Here is a 20,480-nt window from a genome sequence, read left to right as displayed (position 1 = left end):
AGGTGTTGCTAACAGCCCCGATGCTAACTACCCTTAGCGCCTATTAACGATGGTATCTTCTGATCGGGGGGAGTGTTGCTAAGAGCCCCGATGCTAACTACCTTTAGCGCCTATTAACGATGGTATCTTCTGAGTGGGGCAGTGTTGCTAAGAGCCCCGATGCTAGCTACATTTAGCGCCTATTAACGATAGTATCTTCTGACCGGGGCAGTGTTGCTAAGAGCCCCGATGCTAACTTCCCTTAGCGCCTATAATCGATAGTATCTTCTGATCGGGGGGGGGGGGCAGTGTTGCTAACAGCCCCGATGCTAACTACCCTTAGCACCTATTAACTAGTTAGCAAATTTCTTCGAACCTCACGCAGAGACATAAAAATGGTATCCGTGAGTTCGTCTGCTAGCATGCTAGTAGATACCATAGACTTCTAGTCATTGCGCTAATGCTAGTTAGCAACTTTCTTTGAACCTCACGCAGAGGCATAAAAATGGTAATCATAAGTTCATCTGCTAGCATGCTAGTAGATACCATAGACTTCTAGTCATTGCGCTAATGCTAGTTAGCAACTTTCTTCGAACCTCACGCAAAGACATAAAAATGGTATCCATGAGTTCATCTGCTAGCATGCTAGTAGATACCATAGACTTCTAGTCATTGCGCTAATGCTAGTTAGCAACTTTCTTCAAACCTCACGCAAAGACATAAAAATGGTATCCATGAGTTCATCTGCTAGCATGCTAGTAGATACCATAGACTTCTAGTCATTGCGCTAATGCTAGTTATCATTGGCTCGTGAAACTACCTTCTAACTTCCTTCATACTGGATACATAAAAATGGTATCCGTGAGTTCGTCTGCTAGCATGCTAGTAGATACCATAGACTTCTAGTCATTGCGCTAATGCTAGTTATCATTGGCTCGTGAAACTACCTTCTAACTTCCTTCATACTGGATACATAAAAATGGTATCCGTGAGTTCGTCTGCTAGCATGCTAGTAGATACCATAGACTTCTAGTCATTGCGCTAATGCTAGTTATCATTGGCTCATGAAACTACCTTCTAACTTCCTTCATACTGGATACATAAAAATGGTATCCGTGAGTTCGTCTGCTAGCATGCTAGTAGATACCATAGACTTCTAGTCATTGCGCTAATGCTAGTTATCATTGGCTTGTGAAACTACCTTCATACTGGATTCATACAAATGGTATCCGTGAGTTCGTCTGCTAGCATGCTAGTAGATACCATAGACTTCTAGTCATTGCGCTAATGCTAGTTATCATTGGCTTGTGAAACTACCTTCTAACTTCCTTCATACTGGATACATAAAAATGGTATCCGTGAGTTAATCTGACTCTCGGGAAGTAGATAAAGTCCGGGCCTCATTGCCAAAATCCCAAAGTATCCCTTTAAATAAACAACACACCTTTTTATAGGGTTAGGGTTCCCACTGGGGAAAATATTTCCATGTTAGAGCGTTTGTTTACGTAAAACAGACTGAAGACAAGAGTGGACAACCTGTGCTAATTAGCAATCTGCGTCTCCGAAACACCTGTGTGTGTAAACGGAAGACAAATGAGTTGTCATGGAAACATACTGTCAGCTGCAACTGTGATAAAACACTGTATTGTAAGTGTGTATTTAGCATTTGTGAGAATGTTTTTTTTTTTTGACGTTATATGAAAGTAGAGGGGTTTATGTTTTCTAGAAACAGTACCACAATTAGAGAAGCGATTCACGTTTAGATGGGGACTATTTGGCTGTTTTGGTTTCCCAGAGCCAATTCGTCTTTTAACAGCTGTCAGAGCAGATCACTGCACCTGTACATAGCCCATCTATAATTTAGCTCAAACAACTACCTCTTCCCCTACTGTATTTATTTATTTATTTTGCTCCTTTGCACCCCATTATTTCTATTTCTACTTTGCACTTTCTTCCACTACAAATCTACCATTCCAGTTTACCTTTTTTGCCTTTACCTCCCTTATCTCACCTCATTTTTTCACATTGTATATAGACTTATTTTTCTACTGTATTATTGACTGTGTGTTTGTTTTACTCCATGTGTAACTCTGTGTTGTTGTATGTTGTCGAACTGCTTTGCTTTATCTTGACCAGGTCGCAATTGTAAATGAGAACTTGTTCTCAACTTGCCTACCTGCTTAAATAAAGGTGAAATAAATACAAATAAAATAAATAAACATGTAATGTCCTTACATTTTTTTGGTCATTCAGACGACGCTCTTATCCAGAGCGACTTACAAGCATCGATTTTCATGCCACCAGAATAAGACCTTCGATATTTATTCGGAAAGAAGGAGCATCACTGTGTACTTTTATGAATGGGTTAGTTAAATGAATGGGTTAGTTAAATGAAAGGGTTAGTTAAATGAATGGGTTAGTTAAATTAATGCGTTAGTTAAGTGAAAGGGTTAGTTAAATGAATGGGTTAGTTAAATGAATGGGTTAGTTAAATGAAAGGCAAGTTGGTGGTGGGTTAATACTCTTTGAAGATTTCATCATGAACCTGCAGGAACAAGTCAGTGCTTTGATGTTTGCAGGTGTTGTCCAGGGTCACGCCAAGGTTTCATTGTACTCTTGGAGGGGAACAACGTGGAGTTGTTGTCAACCGTGATGATGGAGAGGTCTTGAAGCGGGCTGGCCTTCCAACGGGGAGGAAGAGCAGCTCTATCTTGTCGAGGTTGAGCTTACGGTGGGCCGACATCCATGTTGAGATATTTGACCCGGCACGCAGAGATGAGTGTCGCCATCTGGGTGTCAGAAAGGGGGGAAGGAGAAAAGTAGTTGAGTGTCATCCTCATAGGAATGATAGGCGAGACCATGTGAGGATATGACAGAGCTGAATGACTTGGTGTGTAGAGAGAAGAGGAGAGGGCCATCCTCATAGCAGTGATAGGAGAGACCATGTGAGGATATGACCAGTGACTTGGTGTATAGAGAGAAGAGGAGAGGGCCATCCTCATAGCAGTGATAGGAGAGACCATGATGGAGCTGAGTGACTTGGTGTGTAGAGAGACATCCACGAGTTCATCTGTCTCTGGGGAAGGAGATAAAAGGGTCCTCTGCCAAAATCCCAAAGTATCCCTTTAATCCTGGTTGATGCGTCAACAATCAGCTACAAGTTATGAGCAGTTCACACACCAAATAGGCCACTAGAAAGACAGACAGCTATTTTTTTTTTTACCTTTATTTAACGAGGCAAGTCAGTTAAGAACAAATTCTTATTTTCAATGACGGCCTTCTGGGGAACAGTGGGTTAACTGCCTCGTTCAGGGGGCAGAACGACAGATTTGTACCTTGTCAGGTCTGGGATTCGATCTTGCAACCTTTCGGTTACTAGTCCAACGCGCTAAACTAACCACTAGGCTACGCTACCGCCCCAAATTTAAAGAAGATGGGCCCCTAGTTTACAAAAAGACAATGACTAGACAACGACAGATTTCAGAAAATGATACTTCTCACTCCTGGAGATATCAGGAGACCTCTAGCTATAGATCGAACTATAAGGATTAACATTTAGGCTCCTTTAGTCCTGTCCTTTTTCTCTCCGTGTTTGTGTACTCTGTACAGCTCTCCCCTGGTCAGTTCTAAATCTGTGCTATATTGGCTCATACTTTAAGAGTTACACCAGGAAGTCATCTCTTTCCCAGCCCTCCCCCCTTTTCATCTATGATCTGAGTATTATCTTGTATTGACAGAATCTGTCACCATCTCTGTCTGACACCGGTCCTGAAAACTGAACTGCACACTAGTTTTAGGTTATTTTCCAGTGTTGGTAAAAGTACCTAAATGTCATTTTTGAGTAAAAGTATAGATACCTTAATAGAAAGTTACTTAAGTAAAAGTCAAAGTCACCCAGTAAAATACTACTTGAGTAAAAGTCTAAAAGTATTTGGTTGTAAATATACTTAAGTATCAAAAATAAAAGTATAAATACTTAAATAATTCCTTCTTTTAAACAGACGGCACCATTTTCTTGTTTTTAAATCGTATGGTTAGCCAGGTGCACACTTCAACACTCAGACATAATTGACCAAAGATGCATTTGTGTTTAGCGAGTCCGCCAGATCAGAGGCAGAAGGGATGGACCATGTGTTGTCTTCATAAGTGCGTGAATGGGACTATTTTCCTGTCCTGTCTAAGCATTCAAAATGTAACGAGTACTTTTGGTTGTCAGGTAAAATGTATGGAGTAAAAATTACATACTTTTCTTTAGGAATGTAGTGAAGTAAAAGTAGCGAAAATATAAATAGTAAAGATACTCCCCCCCAAAAAATATCTTAAGTAGTACTTTAAAGTATTTTAACTTAAGTACTTTACACCACTGGCTATTTCCCAATAACATTGAGAGCAGCCTGCAGGTGATCTGGAGTAGAGAGTTTATAAAGATCGCCTTTTATTTTTGACTTAACAGTTATTTTTCTGTACTGCATTGTTGCTTTAAGGGCTTGTAAAGAAGTAAGAATTTCACTGTCGTATTCGGAGCATGTGACATAATCAAATTGTGATTTGCGTTATTGTTTTGTTGTCAATAACTTACTGATAAGAACTTAACTCTTATCAACTGTTGGACTTTGGTAACCTTGTAACCTAAGTTGTGTGAATGATACTGTAATCAACTTAGTATTCAAAACAAACCCTCTTTTTAGAATTTGAAGTAGTGTATTTCTTCACTCAACACTAACTACCAGTATAAAACAGTGTCTAGCTACTATAAATAACTCAGGAGAAGAAGATAGACTTTTAGCACTCACTAAAGTCCTCTACTATAACTCAGGAGAAGAAGATAGACTTTTAGCACTCACTAAGTCCTCTACTATAACTCAGGAGAAGATAGACTTTTAGCACTCACTAAAGTCCTCTACTATAACTCAGGAGAAGATAGACTTTTAGCACTCACTAAGTCCTCTACTATAACTCAGGAGAAGAAGATAGACTTTTAGCACTCACTAAAGTCCTCTACTATAACTCAGGAGAAGAAGATAGACTTTTAGCACTCACTGAAGTCCTCTGCTATAACTCAGGAGAAGATAGACTTTTAGCACTCACTAAGTCCTCTACTATAACTCTGGAGAAGATAGACTTTTAGCACTCACTAAAGTCCTCTACTATAACTCAGGAGAAGAAGATAGACTTTTAGCACTCACTAAGTCCTCTACTATAACTCAGGAGAAGATAGACACTCACTAAAGTCCTCTACTATAACTCTGGAGAAGATAGACTTTTAGCACTCACTAAAGTCCTCTACTCCAAAGCCTCCATTTTGGGTCTGTGTGTGTCTCTGTGTGGCTTCTAGAGGAAGTGGTGCTCCAGCAAACTAGTTTCCTGCAGCCCCCCCTGAACACACACAGCGAGAAGAGGGGGAAAGCAACACAACACAGCGAGAAAGAAGAGGGAAAGCAACACACACACAACACACACAAAAAAAAGGTTAGCGAGTGAAGAAAATGGCGATGGTACAGGACAAATGGCTCCTCTCGTAAAAGCGGCAAATGCGTTGAATTTCTTTAGTCTTTAGCCTTACAGCCGGCTTCCATTTCCACTCTGTTGTTGCACTTTATATTGTATGAGGTAAGGCTTTTTTTCTTCTAGATTGTGTTATCGTGTTGTTTATTGTTTTAGCCAGTATATCGATGTGTTACGCAGGTAACCGGGGGAAAGCTTGTCGTAGTTCAGTTTGCCCGCTGGTTGGTTACCTAGCTAGCTTGTTAGCCCGTTTCTAATGAACATGTTATCTACATAAGTCGTAGTTCAGTTTGCCCGCTGGTTGGTTACCTAGCTAGCTTGTTAGCCCGTTTCTAATGAACATGTTAGCTACATAAGTCGTAGTTCAGCTTGCCCGCTGGTTGGTTACCTAGCTAGCTTGTTAGCCCGTTTCTAATGAACATGTTAGCTACATAAGTCGTAGTTCAGTTTGCCCGCTGGTTGGTTACCTAGCTAGCTTGTTAGCCCGTTTCTAATGAACATGTTAGCTACATAAGTCGTAGTTCAGTTTGCCCGCTGGTTGGTTACCTAACTAGCTTGTTAGCCCGTTTCTAATGAACATGTTAGCTACATAAGTCGTAGTTCAGTTTGCCCGCTGGTTGGTTACCTAGCTAGCTTGTTAGCCCGTTTCTAATGAACATGTTAGCTACATAAGTCGTAGTTACGCGGTACTGTGTGTGTTTTTCTTTCCATGGAAGAAAATAGCGAAACGACTGTGTTTAAAAAAAAAAAAAAGGATTGAAAGGCCACTGTACGATTTTGATTAGTTAATATTACCGGTATTGTGGATGACCCGGTGTGAAAGTTCTGTTGGCTAGCTAGCTAGTTAGCTAAATGTTGGCTACGTTGCCTTGCAGACAAGACGATGGTGCAGAATTAAAGGGCGTCAAATATAAGGCGATTTTTCTGGTAACTTAATTTCATCAACATTGCCAACACATAGATGTTAAGATTTCTGCTTAACTGTTTGATCGATTTGTGATTTCGTTTTTTTTTACCAATAGCTAGTTAAGAGAATGTTAGTTAGGCTAACTGCTAGTTAGCATAAATTCAACCAAGTTGTCGCTTGGATACGCGGCTGCAGAATGTCCTCACTGTAGCCACGGCACAGGTTTATTAACAAATAACTTTAGTGTACAAAAAATATCTTATTTGTCCTTGGGTTGTTTTGATAACCAGCAAGCTATTGTCCCGGTGTTTCAGACTGTATTTTGTTTTAGTTAGCCTGTTAGCTAGCTAAACAACCGAGATTTTATGCACAGGAGTAGCCTAGCGCTAACTAGTTACATTGCATTAGCTAGTTATCGATTTTGGCTGTTCTTCTTCTATCAAACCAAACAAGTGTTTCCTAAAGTAATACATATACATTTTAAACATGTGTGATGTTTACTAGTTAGCTGTTAACGCCGTGTGAATAAACACCTTTCGCAGAGCCAGCCAGTACAGTCAGTGGCCATGTTAAGCTGGTTAGCAAACCATCTAATGGCCGATCAACACCGATCAAAACCCTCTTATTTTCCTTTCAGGCTTAAACTCTTATTAACGTTTGGCTAGCTGACCGATAAGGGTGCACCTGCAGCCAGCAATTCGGGGCGTTCCTGTATCTGCAGGATCCCCTCTTTTATATACTTCTATTGGTCGAATTTTTTTTTAGGCTATGACTTCAGTACATAGGCGGGAGGCTGAGGCGCTCCAGTACAGTAGATGGCGGTAATGCGCCATAACATTGGATGCCAACTGCCGATAAACCCCACAGAAGAGGCGGGAAGCAATAACCGTAGCTAGCTATATGTAACCGATGTGAAATGGCTAGGTAGTTAGTGGTGGTGCGCGCTAATAGCGTTTCAATCGGTGACGTCACTCGCTCTGAGACCTTGAAGTAGTCGTTTCCCCCTTTGCTCTGCAAGGGCCGCGGATTTTGTGGAACGATGGGTAACGATGCTTCGTGGGGTGGCTGTTGTCGATGTGTGCAGAGGGTCCCTGGTTCGAGCCCAGGTAGGGGCGAGGAGAGGGATGGAAGCTATACTGTTACATATAGCTAGTACACATCTGTCGTGACCTTCGCCCCCGCCTGTCGGGCTCTGTTTTCCCACAGTTCTGTTAACGACGGTGACGGCAGGCGTGTGCTAGCTTAGCCGGGAGCAACACTGTCTTAGCTGACTAGCAAGCTAGCTGTCGGGCACGGTTTTCTCTGGTACACAGGATGCTGGGGGGGTGACACCGTGTGCTAACTAGAAGCTAGTACACAGTGTTGCTAGCGGGAGGCGGGGATGACCGGTAGACAGTGCCCATGGCCCCGACGGTACACGGCAGACGGGAGGCGGGGGCGACATCGTGTGCTAGCTAACAAGCAAGCTTGCACACGGTGTCGTTAGCTAGCTAGTTTGCGCGCGGTGTCGCTTGCTAGCTAGTTTGCGCGCGGTGTCGCTCGCTAGCTAGTTTGCGCTCGGTGTCGTTAGCTAGCTAGTTTGCGCTCGGTGTCGTTAGCTAGCTAGTTTGCGCGCGGTGTTGCTCCAGCCTCACGCCTGCTGTACTAGTGGGAGGTGGGGGCAACCGTTTTCCCACATTTCTTTTAACGTCTCTATGTGGTCAACATGCTCATTGGCTCTGCCCAGGCCCATAGTACATCATGTACTAGGTTACATGTAGTAGGCATGGCAAACCCGTTTTGGTCACTTCTGGTAAATCTTCAAAAATAAATAAATCGCAGTCAGGGCATAAAATGTACTTTTGGGTCCACCAGCCACTGTGGCAAGTAGATTTAAAAATAAATAATACCAGCCAAAATATTTTTGGGGGCCCTAAAATTATACCAGTGAAACACAAAAAAAAACAGATCAGCATGCATTGTAATGTTTCTAAAACAAATGTTTTACTAGTAAGAGGTAATGCGGTATATTGTTTAGTTTCATATTTTTTTGTCTATTAACCAAAATGTCACAGATGAGACAAAAAAAATGTGCCTGCCCCTTTAAGGGCAGCAGGTTACCATGGTAACATGACTTGTCATGTGACTAGTACAAGTGTTGTCTTCTCTTAACAGTTGAAACTCAAACATTTTGGAAAAACATCCTAGCTTGTAAACTAAACAATGTAAATAGACCAAGAAACACGAGGATAAAGTCTCAATTCAGTTGACTTTCTTTTCAAGTAAATTAGATGAACTTGCATGCCCACACTTCTAAAAAATGAATATTTCACTCTGCTCTTGACGTGCCCACAGCCCCCAACCAGGAAGTGTTGCAGCGTGAGGTGGAATAGGCTTATTTAAGATTTCTAGTCTACTTTGACTTTGTGCTATTAATTTACTAGCAATGAAAAAAAATGGCAAAAAAGACTTTGAAAACAGCTACTGCAGCATTCATTTGACTATAAATGTGATCATACTTGACTATTTTTATTCACAAATGTGAATGAAATGCTCGCACTGTAGAGCTCTGACCACCTGCCAACGTGGCTAGTGAAATAGACATCGTACCTGCCGTTGCCAAAATCTACCCGTATTTGGCAGGTGGTAGGTGTTAATGTGAGGCCCTGATTGCAGCATGTTTTTGGACTCATTCAGCAGTTTTTCCCCTCTGATATAAAAAAAAAAAGTACAATACCTTTTGGAAATTCATGTTGAAAATGATGCTGTTTCTGCTTCCTGTTGACAAGACGTTTGATAAATAGCCGAATGTCAAAACAAGTTTTTAACGTGTCCAGATCAATAACCGAATGTCAAAACAGTTTTAACGCGTCCAGATCAATAACCGAATGTCAAAACAGTTTTAACGTGTCCAGATCAATAACCAAATATGTGGAAACGGTTTGATATGTTGAAACCATAAACATAACATGTACTACCTGGTAATCACATGACTTCATTCACCAAAAACCCTGTTGTTTCAACTAGTGGCAATAAATCCCTGGTATCGATAAGGGGGGAAATCAGGTTGTACGTACGGATGAAACTAACACAACAGCAACAACCTCTCCAGTTTCCATCACAGGTTAGCGAACAACCTACAGAAGACAGTTCGCTACTAAAAACACAAAAGAGAAAAGCAACACCTAATAGCCAACTCATATCACGTTGAAATGTTACATTTTAGTCACTTAGCAGACGCTCTTATCCAGAGCGATTTACAGTAGTGAATGCATACATTTCATTTAAAAAAAAAATTATTCTCCGTACTAGTTCCCCGTGGGAATCGAACCCACAACCCTGGCGTTGCAAACACCATGCTCTACCAACTGAGCCACACGGGAAATCAATTGCGCGAGAGCGGGGAGATGAGGTTCAACCAACACAGTTTAACAACAACAACAAAAAACACACAGGATTCTGGGAATAATGTGTTTATCACTGTTTAGAGAACAATTTCCTAAAGGACTGCTAGCTTCATTTTGAAGTATTACGCTTTCCCCCCACTTTTTTTTCTTTAGTGGGTCGCCCAACGCAGTAAGAGTAACGCAACACTTTATTGTTGTTGTTGTTAATCACGTCCATCGACGTCACACTGAAATCAATAGAACAGGAAGCTAATGGTTTGGGGTTTAGCTCTGCTTAAACTAACACTATTCACAGGCCACAGGGACACTTGGAATAACCTTTAACCTTTACGCGGTTGCTTAGATGAGCTCCTGCGGAAGGGTTATAACCTTTACGTGGTTGGTTAGATGAGCTCTTGCGGAAGGGTTATAACCTTTACGTGGTTGGTTAGATGAGCTCTTGCGGAAGGGTTATAACCTTTACGTGGTTGGTTAGATGAGCTCTTGCGGAAGGGTTATAACCTTTACGTGGTTGGTTAGATGAGCTCTTGCGGAAGGGTTATAACCTTTACGTGGTTGGTTAGATGAGCTCTTGCGGAAGGGTTATAACCTTTACGTGGTTGGTTAGATGAGCTCTTGCGGAAGGGTTATAACCTTTACGTGGTTGGTTAGATGAGCTCTTGCGGAAGGGTTATAACCTTTACGTGGTTGGTTAGATGAGCTCTTGCGGAAGGGTTATAACCTTTACGTGGTTGGTTAGATGAGCTCTTGCGGAAGGGTTATAACCTTTACGTGGTTGGTTAAATGAGCTCTTGCGGAAGGGTTATAACCTTTACGTGGTTGGTTAGATGAGCTCTTGCTGAAGGGTTATAACCTTTACGTGGTTGGTTAGATGAGATCTTGCAGAAGGGTTATAACCTTTACGTGGTTGGTTAGATGAGCTCTTGCGGAAGGGTTATAACCTTTACGTGGTTGGTTAGATGAGATCTTGCGGAAGGGTTATAACCTTTACGTGGTTGGTTAGATGAGCTCTTGCGGAAGGGTTATAACCTTTACGTGGCTGGTTAGATGAGCTCCTGCAGAAGGGTTATATCTATATTCTGGAACATCGGATGTTGGTTTAGGAAGGCTGCCACGACAGTAAGGGTTATATCTATATTCTGGAACATCGGATGTTGGTTTAGGAAGGCTGCCACGACAGTAAGGGTTATATCTATATTCTGGAACATCGGATGTTGGTTTAGGAAGGCTGCCACGACAGTAAGGGTTATATCTATATTCTGGAACATCGGATGTTGGTTTAGGAAGGCTGCCACGACAGTAAGGGTTATATCTATATTCTGGAACATCGGATGTTGGTTTAGGAAGGCTGCCACGACAGTAAGGGTTATATCTATATTCTGGAACATCGGATGTTGGTTTAGGAAGGCTGCCACGACAGTAAGGGTTATATCTATATTCTGGAACATCGGATGTTGGTTTAGGAAGGCTGCCACGACAGTAAGGGTTATATCTATATTCTGGAACATCGGATGTTGGTTTAGGAAGGCTGCCACGACAGTAAGGGTTATATCTATATTCTGGAACATCGGATGTTGGTTTAGGAAGGCTGCCACGACAGTAAGGGTTATATCTATATTCTGGAACATCGGATGTTGGTTTAGGAAGGCTGCCACGACAGTAAGGGTTATATCTATATTCTGGAACATCGGATGTTGGTTTAGGAAGGCTGCCACGACAGTAAGGGTTATATCTATATTCTGGAACATCGGATGTTGGTTTAGGAAGGCTGCCACGACAGTAAGGGTTATATCTATATTCTGGAACATCGGATGTTGGTTTAGGAAGGCTGCCACGACAGTAAGGGTTATATCTATATTCTGGAACATCGGATGTTGGTTTAGGAAGGCTGCCACGACAGTAAGGGTTATATCTATATTCTGGAACATCGGATGTTGGTTTAGGAAGGCTGCCACGACAGTAAGGGTTATATCTATATTCTGGAACATCGGATGTTGGTTTAGGAAGGCTGCCACGACAGTAAGGGTTATATCTATATTCTGGAACATCGGATGTTGGTTTAGGAAGGCTGGCACGACAGTAAGGGTTATATCTATATTCTGGAACATCGGATGTTGGTTTAGGAAGGCTGCCACGACAGTAAGGGTTATATCTATATTCTGGAACATCGGATGTTGGTTTAGGAAGGCTGCCACGACAGTAAGGGTTATATCTATATTCTGGAACATCGGATGTTGGTTTAGGAAGGCTGCCACGACAGTAAGGGTTATATCTATATTCTGGAACATCGGATGTTGGTTTAGGAAGGCTGCCACGACAGTAAGGGTTATATCTATATTCTGGAACATCGGATGTTGGTTTAGGAAGGCTGCCACGACAGTAAGGGTTATATCTATATTCTGGAACATCGGATGTTGGTTTAGGAAGGCTGCCACGACAGTAAGGGTTATATCTATATTCTGGAACATCGGATGTTGGTTTAGGAAGGCTGCCACGACAGTAAGGGTTATATCTATATTCTGGAACATCGGATGTTGGTTTAGGAAGGCTGCCACGACAGTAAGGGTTATATCTATATTCTGGAACATCGGATGTTGGTTTAGGAAGGCTGCCACGACAGTAAGGGTTATATCTATATTCTGGAACATCGGATGTTGGTTTAGGAAGGCTGCCACGACAGTAAGGGTTATATCTATATTCTGGAACATCGGATGTTGGTTTAGGAAGGCTGCCACGACAGTAAGGGTTATATCTATATTCTGGAACATCGGATGTTGGTTTAGGAAGGCTGCCACGACAGTAAGGGTTATATCTATATTCTGGAACATCGGATGTTGGTTTAGGAAGGCTGCCACGACAGTAAGGGTTATATCTATATTCTGGAACATCGGATGTTGGTTTAGGAAGGCTGCCACGACAGTAAGGGTTATATCTATATTCTGGAACATCGGATGTTGGTTTAGGAAGGCTGCCACGACAGTAAGGGTTATATCTATATTCTGGAACATCGGATGTTGGTTTAGGAAGGCTGCCACGACAGTAAGGGTTATATCTATATTCTGGAACATCGGATGTTGGTTTAGGAAGGCTGCCACGACAGTAAGGGTTATATCTATATTCTGGAACATCGGATGTTGGTTTAGGAAGGCTGCCACGACAGTAAGGGTTATATCTATATTCTGGAACATCGGATGTTGGTTTAGGAAGGCTGCCACGACAGTAAGGGTTATATCTATATTCTGGAACATCGGATGTTGGTTTAGGAAGGCTGCCACGACAGTAAGGGTTATATCTATATTCTGGAACATCGGATGTTGGTTTAGGAAGGCTGCCACGACAGTAAGGGTTATATCTATATTCTGGAACATCGGATGTTGGTTTAGGAAGGCTGCCACGACAGGTAACAGACATCTGTTTTTTGTTTTGTTTGTTTTCTTAAACGAATTACGACGCGACATAGAGGATATCAACAGTGACAACGGTTGGCTGCTATTTTAAGGGATAGTTTGACTGTCAAATCCCATGTTGGTGTGTGGCCATCGGCCCTTCTACATTTTTCATTTTTTTTCCCCCTTCATTTTGTTTGACATTTTAGTCATTTAACAGATGCTCTTTATGCAGAGCCACTTACAGGAGCGTTTAGGGTTAAGTGCCTTGTTCAAGGGAACATCGATAATGTTTTTATTTTTTACGTGGCCAGCTCGGATTCGACCCAGCCACCTTTCGGTTACTGGCCCAACGCTGTCAATTCCAGTCTATCTCAGAAACCAAATTCCATTTTTAATTATGTTTTTTATTCTGAATCAAAAAACTTTTTCATGTATTTCCTGAATGAAATTGAATTAAAATGGAATTGACCCAAACCCTGGTAGACGGGTCCGTAGCTAGATAAATGGAATTGACCCAAACCCTGGTAGACGGGTCCGTAGCTAGATCTATATAATATTTACATTTCTGAAATAAGAAACTTATTTTAAACTCTTAACGCCTAGTGGTCTATTCCATACTAACTGAATGTAAAAAATAAATAAAAAATATTATTTCACCTTTATTTAACCAGGTAGGCAAGTAGAGAACAAGTTCTCATTAACAACTGCGACTTGGCCAAGATAAAGCAAAGCAGTTCGACAACATACAACAACACAGAGTTACACATGGAGTAAAACAAACATACAGTCAATAATACAGTAGAAAAATAAGTCTATGTACAATGTGAGCAAATGAGGTGAGATAAGGGAGGTAAAGGCAAAAAAGGCCATGGTGGCAAAGTAAACACAATATAGCAAGTAAAACTGGAATGGTAGATTTGTAGTGGAAGAAAGTGCAAAGTAGAAATACTGGGGTGCAAAGGAGCAAAATAAATAAATAAGACAACAAAAAAAAACTGTCTCTTAAAATGTATACCAAACAAAAAACCTTTGATTTTCAAAGTATTTTTAATTTTTTTTACAAGCGCCACTGAAAATTGTACCAAAAAAAAAATCACATTTTACAGTAAGATCCTTTTCAGATCCAAAGTTCTGTAGCAGAATTAAACGTGAGGGAGATTTTACTGTAATTCTGTTACCAAACTTTGCATCTGCAGTTTGTTCCACTAAAATGTAATTTATTTTACAGTGTTAATTGTTCTAAGTAGCCATTGTGCTTAGAGTTGTGTGGTTTGTTTTTAACCTATTAATTATTTTTTTTAAATCAATGGTTTTTATTTGGTATACAGTTTTACATTCTCTACATAGTTCTGTTATTGTAGAATTTCCCTAGTCTGCTGTGGTTATTCTTAGACTGGAGAGTTAATTAGTGACCAGGATAAATGATCTGACTGGTCTTTGACTGGAGAGTTAATTAGTGACCAGGATAAATGATCTGACTGGTCTTTGACTGGAGAGTTAATTAGTGACCAGGATAAATGATCTGACTGGTCTTTGACTGGAGAGTTAATTAGTGACCAGGATAAATGATCTGACTGGTCTTTGACTGGAGAGTTAATTAGTGATCAGGATAAATGATCTGTCTGGTCTTTGACTGGAGAGTTAATTAGCGACCAGGATAAATGATCTGACTGGTCTTTGACTGGAGAGTTAATTAGCGACCAGGATAAATGATCTGACTGGTCTTTGACTGGAGAGTTAATTAGTGACCAGGATAAATGATCTGACTGGTCTTTGACTGGAGAGTTAATTAGTGACCAGGATAAATGATCTGACTGGTCTTTGACTGGAGAGTTAATTAGCGACCAGGATAAATGATCTGACTGGTCTTTGACTGGAGAGTTAATTCATTTATTTATATGTTTTATTTAACCTTAACTTACTTGCCTAGTTAAATTAAAGATCAAATTCTTATTTACAATGACGGCCTACCCCGGGTCAAACCTGAACGACGCTGGGCCAATTGTGCGCCGACCTATGGGACTCCCAATCACAGCCGGATGTGATACAGCCTGGATTCGAACCGGGGTCTGTAGTGACGCCTCTTGCACTGAGACGCAGTGCCTTAGACCGCTGCGCCTCTCGGGAGCAGATTAGCGAGCTGGATAGATGAACTGACCTGTCTTTTTTTTAGAGCTCAATACAACACAATACAAGCTGTTACCAACGAAGAAACAAACTCAAGAGTCAAAACAGGTGAGGATTTATATAGAGCCCTGGATCTGGGAGTGGTTTATATAGAGCCCTGGATCTGGGAGGGGTTTATATAGAGCCCTGGATCTGGGAGGGGTTTATATAGAGCCCTGGATCTGGGAGGGGTTTATATAGAGCCCTGGATCTGGGAGTGGTTTATATAGAGCCCTGGATCTGGGAGGGGTTTATATAGAGCCCTGGATCTGGGAGTGGTTTATATAGAGCCCTGGATCTGGGAGAGGTTTATATAGAGCCCTGGATCTGGGAGGGGTTTATATAGAGCCCTGGATCTGGGAGGGGTTTATATAGAGCCCTGGATCTGGGAGGGGTTTATATAGAGCCCTGGATCTGGGAGTGGTTTATATAGAGCCCTGGACCTGGGAGTGGTTTATATAGAGCCCTGGATCTGGGAGGGGTTTATATAGAGCCCTGGATCTGGGAGGGGTTTATATAGAGCCCTGGACCTGGGAGTGGTTTATATAGAGCCCTGGATCTGGGAGTGGTTTATATAGAGCCCTGGATCTGGGAGGGGTTTATATAGAGCCCTGGATCTGGGAGGGGTTTATATAGAGCCCTGGATCTGGGAGGGGTTTATATAGAGCCCTGGATCTGGGAGGGGTTTATATAGAGCCCTGGATCTGGGAGGGGTTTATATAGAGCCCTGGATCTGGGAGGGGTTTATATAGAGCCCTGGATCTGGGAGGGGTTTATATAGAGCCCTGGATCTGGGAGGGGTTTATATAGAGCCCTGGATCTGGGAGGGGTTTATATAGAGCCCTGGATCTGGGAGTGGTTTATATAGAGCCCTGGATCTGGGAGGGGTTTATATAGAGCCCTGGATCTGGGAGTGGTTTATATAGAGCCCTGGATCTGGGAGGGGTTTATATAGAGCCCTGGATCTGGGAGTGGTTTATATAGAGCCCTGGATCTGGGAGAGGTTTATATAGAGCCCTGGATCTGGGAGGGGTTTATATAGAGCCCTGGATCTGGGAGGGGTTTATATAGAGCCCTGGATCTGGGAGGGGTTTATATAGAGCCCTGGATCTGGGAGTGGTTTATATAGAGCCCTGGACCTGGGAGTGGTTTATATAGAGCCCTGGACCTGGGAGGGGTTTATATAGAGCCCTGGACCTGGGAGTGGTTTATATAGAGCCCTGGACCTGGGAGTGGTTTATATAGAGCCCTGGATCTGGGAGGGGTTTATATAGAGCCCTGGATCTGGGAGGGGTTTATATAGAGCCCTGGATCTGGGAGGGGTTTATATAGAGCCCTGGATCTGGGAGTGGTTTATATAGAGCCCTGGACCTGGGAGTGGTTTATATAGAGCCCTGGATCTGGGAGGGGTTTATATAGAGCCCTGGATCTGGGAGGGGTTTATATAGAGCCCTGGATCTGGGAGGGGTTTATATAGAGCCCTGGATCTGGGAGGGGTTTATATAGAGCCCTGGATCTGGGAGGGGTTTATATAGAGCCCTGGATCTGGGAGGGGTTTATATAGAGCCCTGGATCTGGGAGGGGTTTATATAGAGCCCTGGATCTGGGAGGGGTTTATATAGAGCCCTGGATCTGGGAGGGGTTTATATAGAGCCCTGGATCTGGGAGGGGTTTATATAGAGCCCTGGATCTGGGAGGGGTTTATATAGAGCCCTGGATCTGGGAGGGGTTTATATACAGCCCTGGATCTGGGAGGGGTTTATATACAGCCCTGGATCTGGGAGGGGTTTATATACAGCCCTGGATCTGGGAGGGGTTTATATAGAGCCCTGGATCTGGGAGGGGTTTATATAGAGCCCTGGATCTGGGAGGGGTTTATATAGAGCCCTGGATCTGGGAGGGGTTTATATAGAGCCCTGGATCTGGGAGGGGTTTATATAGAGCCCTGGATCTGGGAGGGGTTTATATAGAGCCCTGGATCTGGGAGGGGTTTATATAGAGCCCTGGATCTGGGAGGGGTTTATATAGAGCCCTGGATCTGGGAGGGGTTTATATAGAGCCCTGGATCTGGGAGGGGTTTATATAGAGCCCTGGACCTGGGAGGGGTTTATATAGAGCCCTGGATCTGGGAGGGGTTTATATAGAGCCCTGGATCTGGGAGTGATTTATATAGAGCCCTGGACCTGGGAGGGGTTTATATAGAGCCCTGGATCTGGGAGGGGTTTATATAGAGCCCTGGATCTGGGAGGGGTTTATATAGAGCCCTGGATCTGGGAGGGGTTTATATAGAGCCCTGGATCTGGGAGGGGTTTATATAGAGCCCTGGATCTGGGAGGGGTTTATATAGAGCCCTGGATCTGGGAGGGGTTTATATAGAGCCCTGGATCTGGGAGGGGTTTATATAGAGCCCTGGATCTGGGAGTGGTTTATATAGAGCCCTGGATCTGTGTGCCTGCCTGCCCTTCTGGTCTTTTCCATTGTGGCCGTGCGTGTGTGTGCGTGTGCGTACTGGAGGTAAAGTCTGGTGACAGCAGCTGCTGCTTGTCAAAGCCCACCGCGGTTCCGTTGTAGCGTAGCGACCGAGCGGCCGGGCCCCGACTGCTGAGTAAGCGCTGCTGTTTTAAAGGCTGAATGAAAACCACTGCCACACTTTTGTTGTAGACGGCTGTTTGTGTAGCTCATTGTAGTCATACAGTTCATGCAGAGACAAAAGACCTGTGACCCCCCCCCCCCAGACCCCCGTTCCCCAGCTTCTACCCCGTCCCCAGACCCCCGTCCCCCAGCTTCTACCCCGTCCCCCAGCTTCTACCTCGTCCCCAGACCCCCATCTTCTACCCCGTCCCCAGACCCCCAGCTTGTACCCCGTCCCCCAGCTTCTACCCCGTCCCCAGACCCCCAGCTTCTACCCCGTCACCCAGACCCCCAGCTTGTACCCCGTCCCCCAGCTTCTACCCCGTCCCCAGACCCCCAGCTTGTACCCCGTCCCCCAGTTTCTACCCTGTCCCCAGACCCCCAGCTTGTACCCCGTCCCCAGACCCCCAGCTTGTACCCCGTTCCCTAGCTTCTACCCCGTCCCCAGACCCCCAGCTTGTACCCCGTCCCCCAGTTTCTACCCCGTCCCCAGACCCCCAGCTTGTACCCCGTAATCTAGCTTCTACCCCGTTCCCCATCCTCTACCCTGACCCCATCCCCCACCTTTTAGTTGAATGAGGTGAATATATTTTAAATAAAACAGTTGGTAATATAAATAAATATACCGTTATAAAGTAATGATTTGTATTAATTGATGTCAGTAACAGTTGATGTAAAATACATTTGGCTGTCATGCTTATCGGTCTATATATATATATATATATATATATTAGTAATTTGGCATAATTTATTGGTGTTAAATTGGCCTGTGTATCTTTTTGGTTTAGTCATAGTTTTATTATTTATATAACACAGCTATCAACACAGCATACAGAGCGAGCCAAGTACTTCTATACCAGTGATCCATATAAACACATTGATATACCAGTGATCCATATAAACACATTGATATACCAGTGATCCATATAAACACATTGATATACCAGTGATTCATATAAACACATTGATACCCCAGTGATCCATATAAACACATTGATATACCAGTGATCCATATAAACACATTGATATACCAGTGATTCATATAAACACATTGATATACCAGTGATCCATATAAACACATTGATATACCAGTGATTCATATAAACACATTGATATACCAGTGATCCATATAAACACATTGATATACCAGTGATCCATATAAACACATTGATACCCCAGTGATCCATATAAACACATTGATACCCCAGTGATCCATATAAACACATTGATATACCAGTGATTCATTGGCGGCTAAAGAAATTAGCTCATGAAACTCCTAGCTTATAGGCTAGTTGCTAATTGCTAATTGCAGCAGTAGGCCTATAACTTCCATTGGTCTTTCACACTGAGGATTGGTGATTTATCGAAGTGGAGATTATTTATCTCCAAATAGCCTACTGTGAGGAACTATAGTTTCAATATATTATCATTCTCAATGGATGTTAAAAAAACAAACATTTTTTCTTCATTTCGGAGCAGCGGGCCAGGTACTTCTATGCAAAAACCCTCACAACGTTTATCAGGACAGAGAAACCAGACGACATGGAGCCACTACAAAACACCAGACCGATGAAAACACGTGACAAATCTCCTAAAAAACGATAGTTTATGAAATGAACCAAAAAGTGTAGCGGGTTCGTGAAACTCTGCAAACCAACGTGTTCCACTCTGAGAATGAGAAACGGTGAAAGGACTGTAATTAATACCTGCATTAACAGACATGAATGAAACCAAATGATGGGGATGAACAGTACATTTTCTAGTGGTGACGTAGTGGGGCAATTGATGTTTTATTTTTTAATTAAAACTTAAAGGCAAACGATTCACACAATGAAACGTTTTAATGCACAAGATTTGGCGGGAGACGGCAGAGCCGTTCTGGAGGGAGACTGGGCTTGTTTATCTCCCTCCCCTTCCTGTCTCGACATGTTTTTATTATTACTGAACACGCGTTATCTTCACACGGATATCTGAGATGTTTTTCACATGACGGCTGAACTCAGTAATCAGCTAGACCTACTGCTACACGCGCTCTGCCCAAATTACAGACTTCCCAAGCTGTTTTTTAAATAATTTATTTAAACAATCCACAGCTATTTTCATGCTTTCTGGTGAAATATTTTGAATTATTTTTATTTATTTCTGTACAAACTGGAGTAATTTTTATATATAATTTTGGCAAATATATTTTCCGTTTACTTCCCTATTAGACCCACCACTAAGGCATTTCTCTCCTTGTTCTATTGATTTACATAGCAACTTTATTTTTTGTTGTCCAGAAGGCGAAGCAACCCATCCTAGTTTTTGCATCTTTAGAGCTCCCTCTAAGTTTCTAACAGATTTTCTGATCTCTGTCACGTATGGAACTGCAATCTGGTTGATCTCCTCTCTCTACTAGAGCTCTGGTCTTGTCTCCTCAGCGATGACAGGCTGGCTGTTCTCCTCTCTCTACTAGAGCTCTGGTCTTGTCTCCTCAGCGATGACAGGCTGGCTGTTCTCCTCTCTCCACTAGAGCTC

At 42.7% G+C, this 20,480-nt stretch overlaps 1 protein-coding gene across 6 annotated transcripts in view; it reads left to right on the top strand.

Moving 5' to 3' along the window:
- The first annotated feature begins 5,249 nt into the window (after nt 1-5,249).
- The window catches only part of LOC106594621 (trinucleotide repeat-containing gene 6A protein), a 76,499-nt gene continuing 61,268 nt past the window's right edge, over nt 5,250-20,480 (top strand). The window contains exons 1-2 of one of the 6 annotated variants that reach the window (XM_082976212.1): nt 5,255-5,589; nt 15,340-15,401. The gene's annotated coding sequence lies outside the window, so the exon portion shown is untranslated. Of the gene's footprint in view, nt 5,590-15,339; nt 15,402-20,480 lie in introns of all 6 variants that reach the window. The other 5 variants (XM_082976213.1, XM_082976216.1, XM_082976211.1 and 2 more) reach the window with 5 other exon arrangements.

The sequence above is a fragment of the Salmo salar genome, chromosome 06, assembly GCF_965601325.2.
Source record: "Salmo salar chromosome 06, fSalSal1, whole genome shotgun sequence".
In the NCBI taxonomy this organism is placed as follows: domain Eukaryota; kingdom Metazoa; phylum Chordata; class Actinopteri; order Salmoniformes; family Salmonidae; genus Salmo; species Salmo salar.
This window is presented reverse-complemented; position numbering and strand designations above follow the sequence as displayed.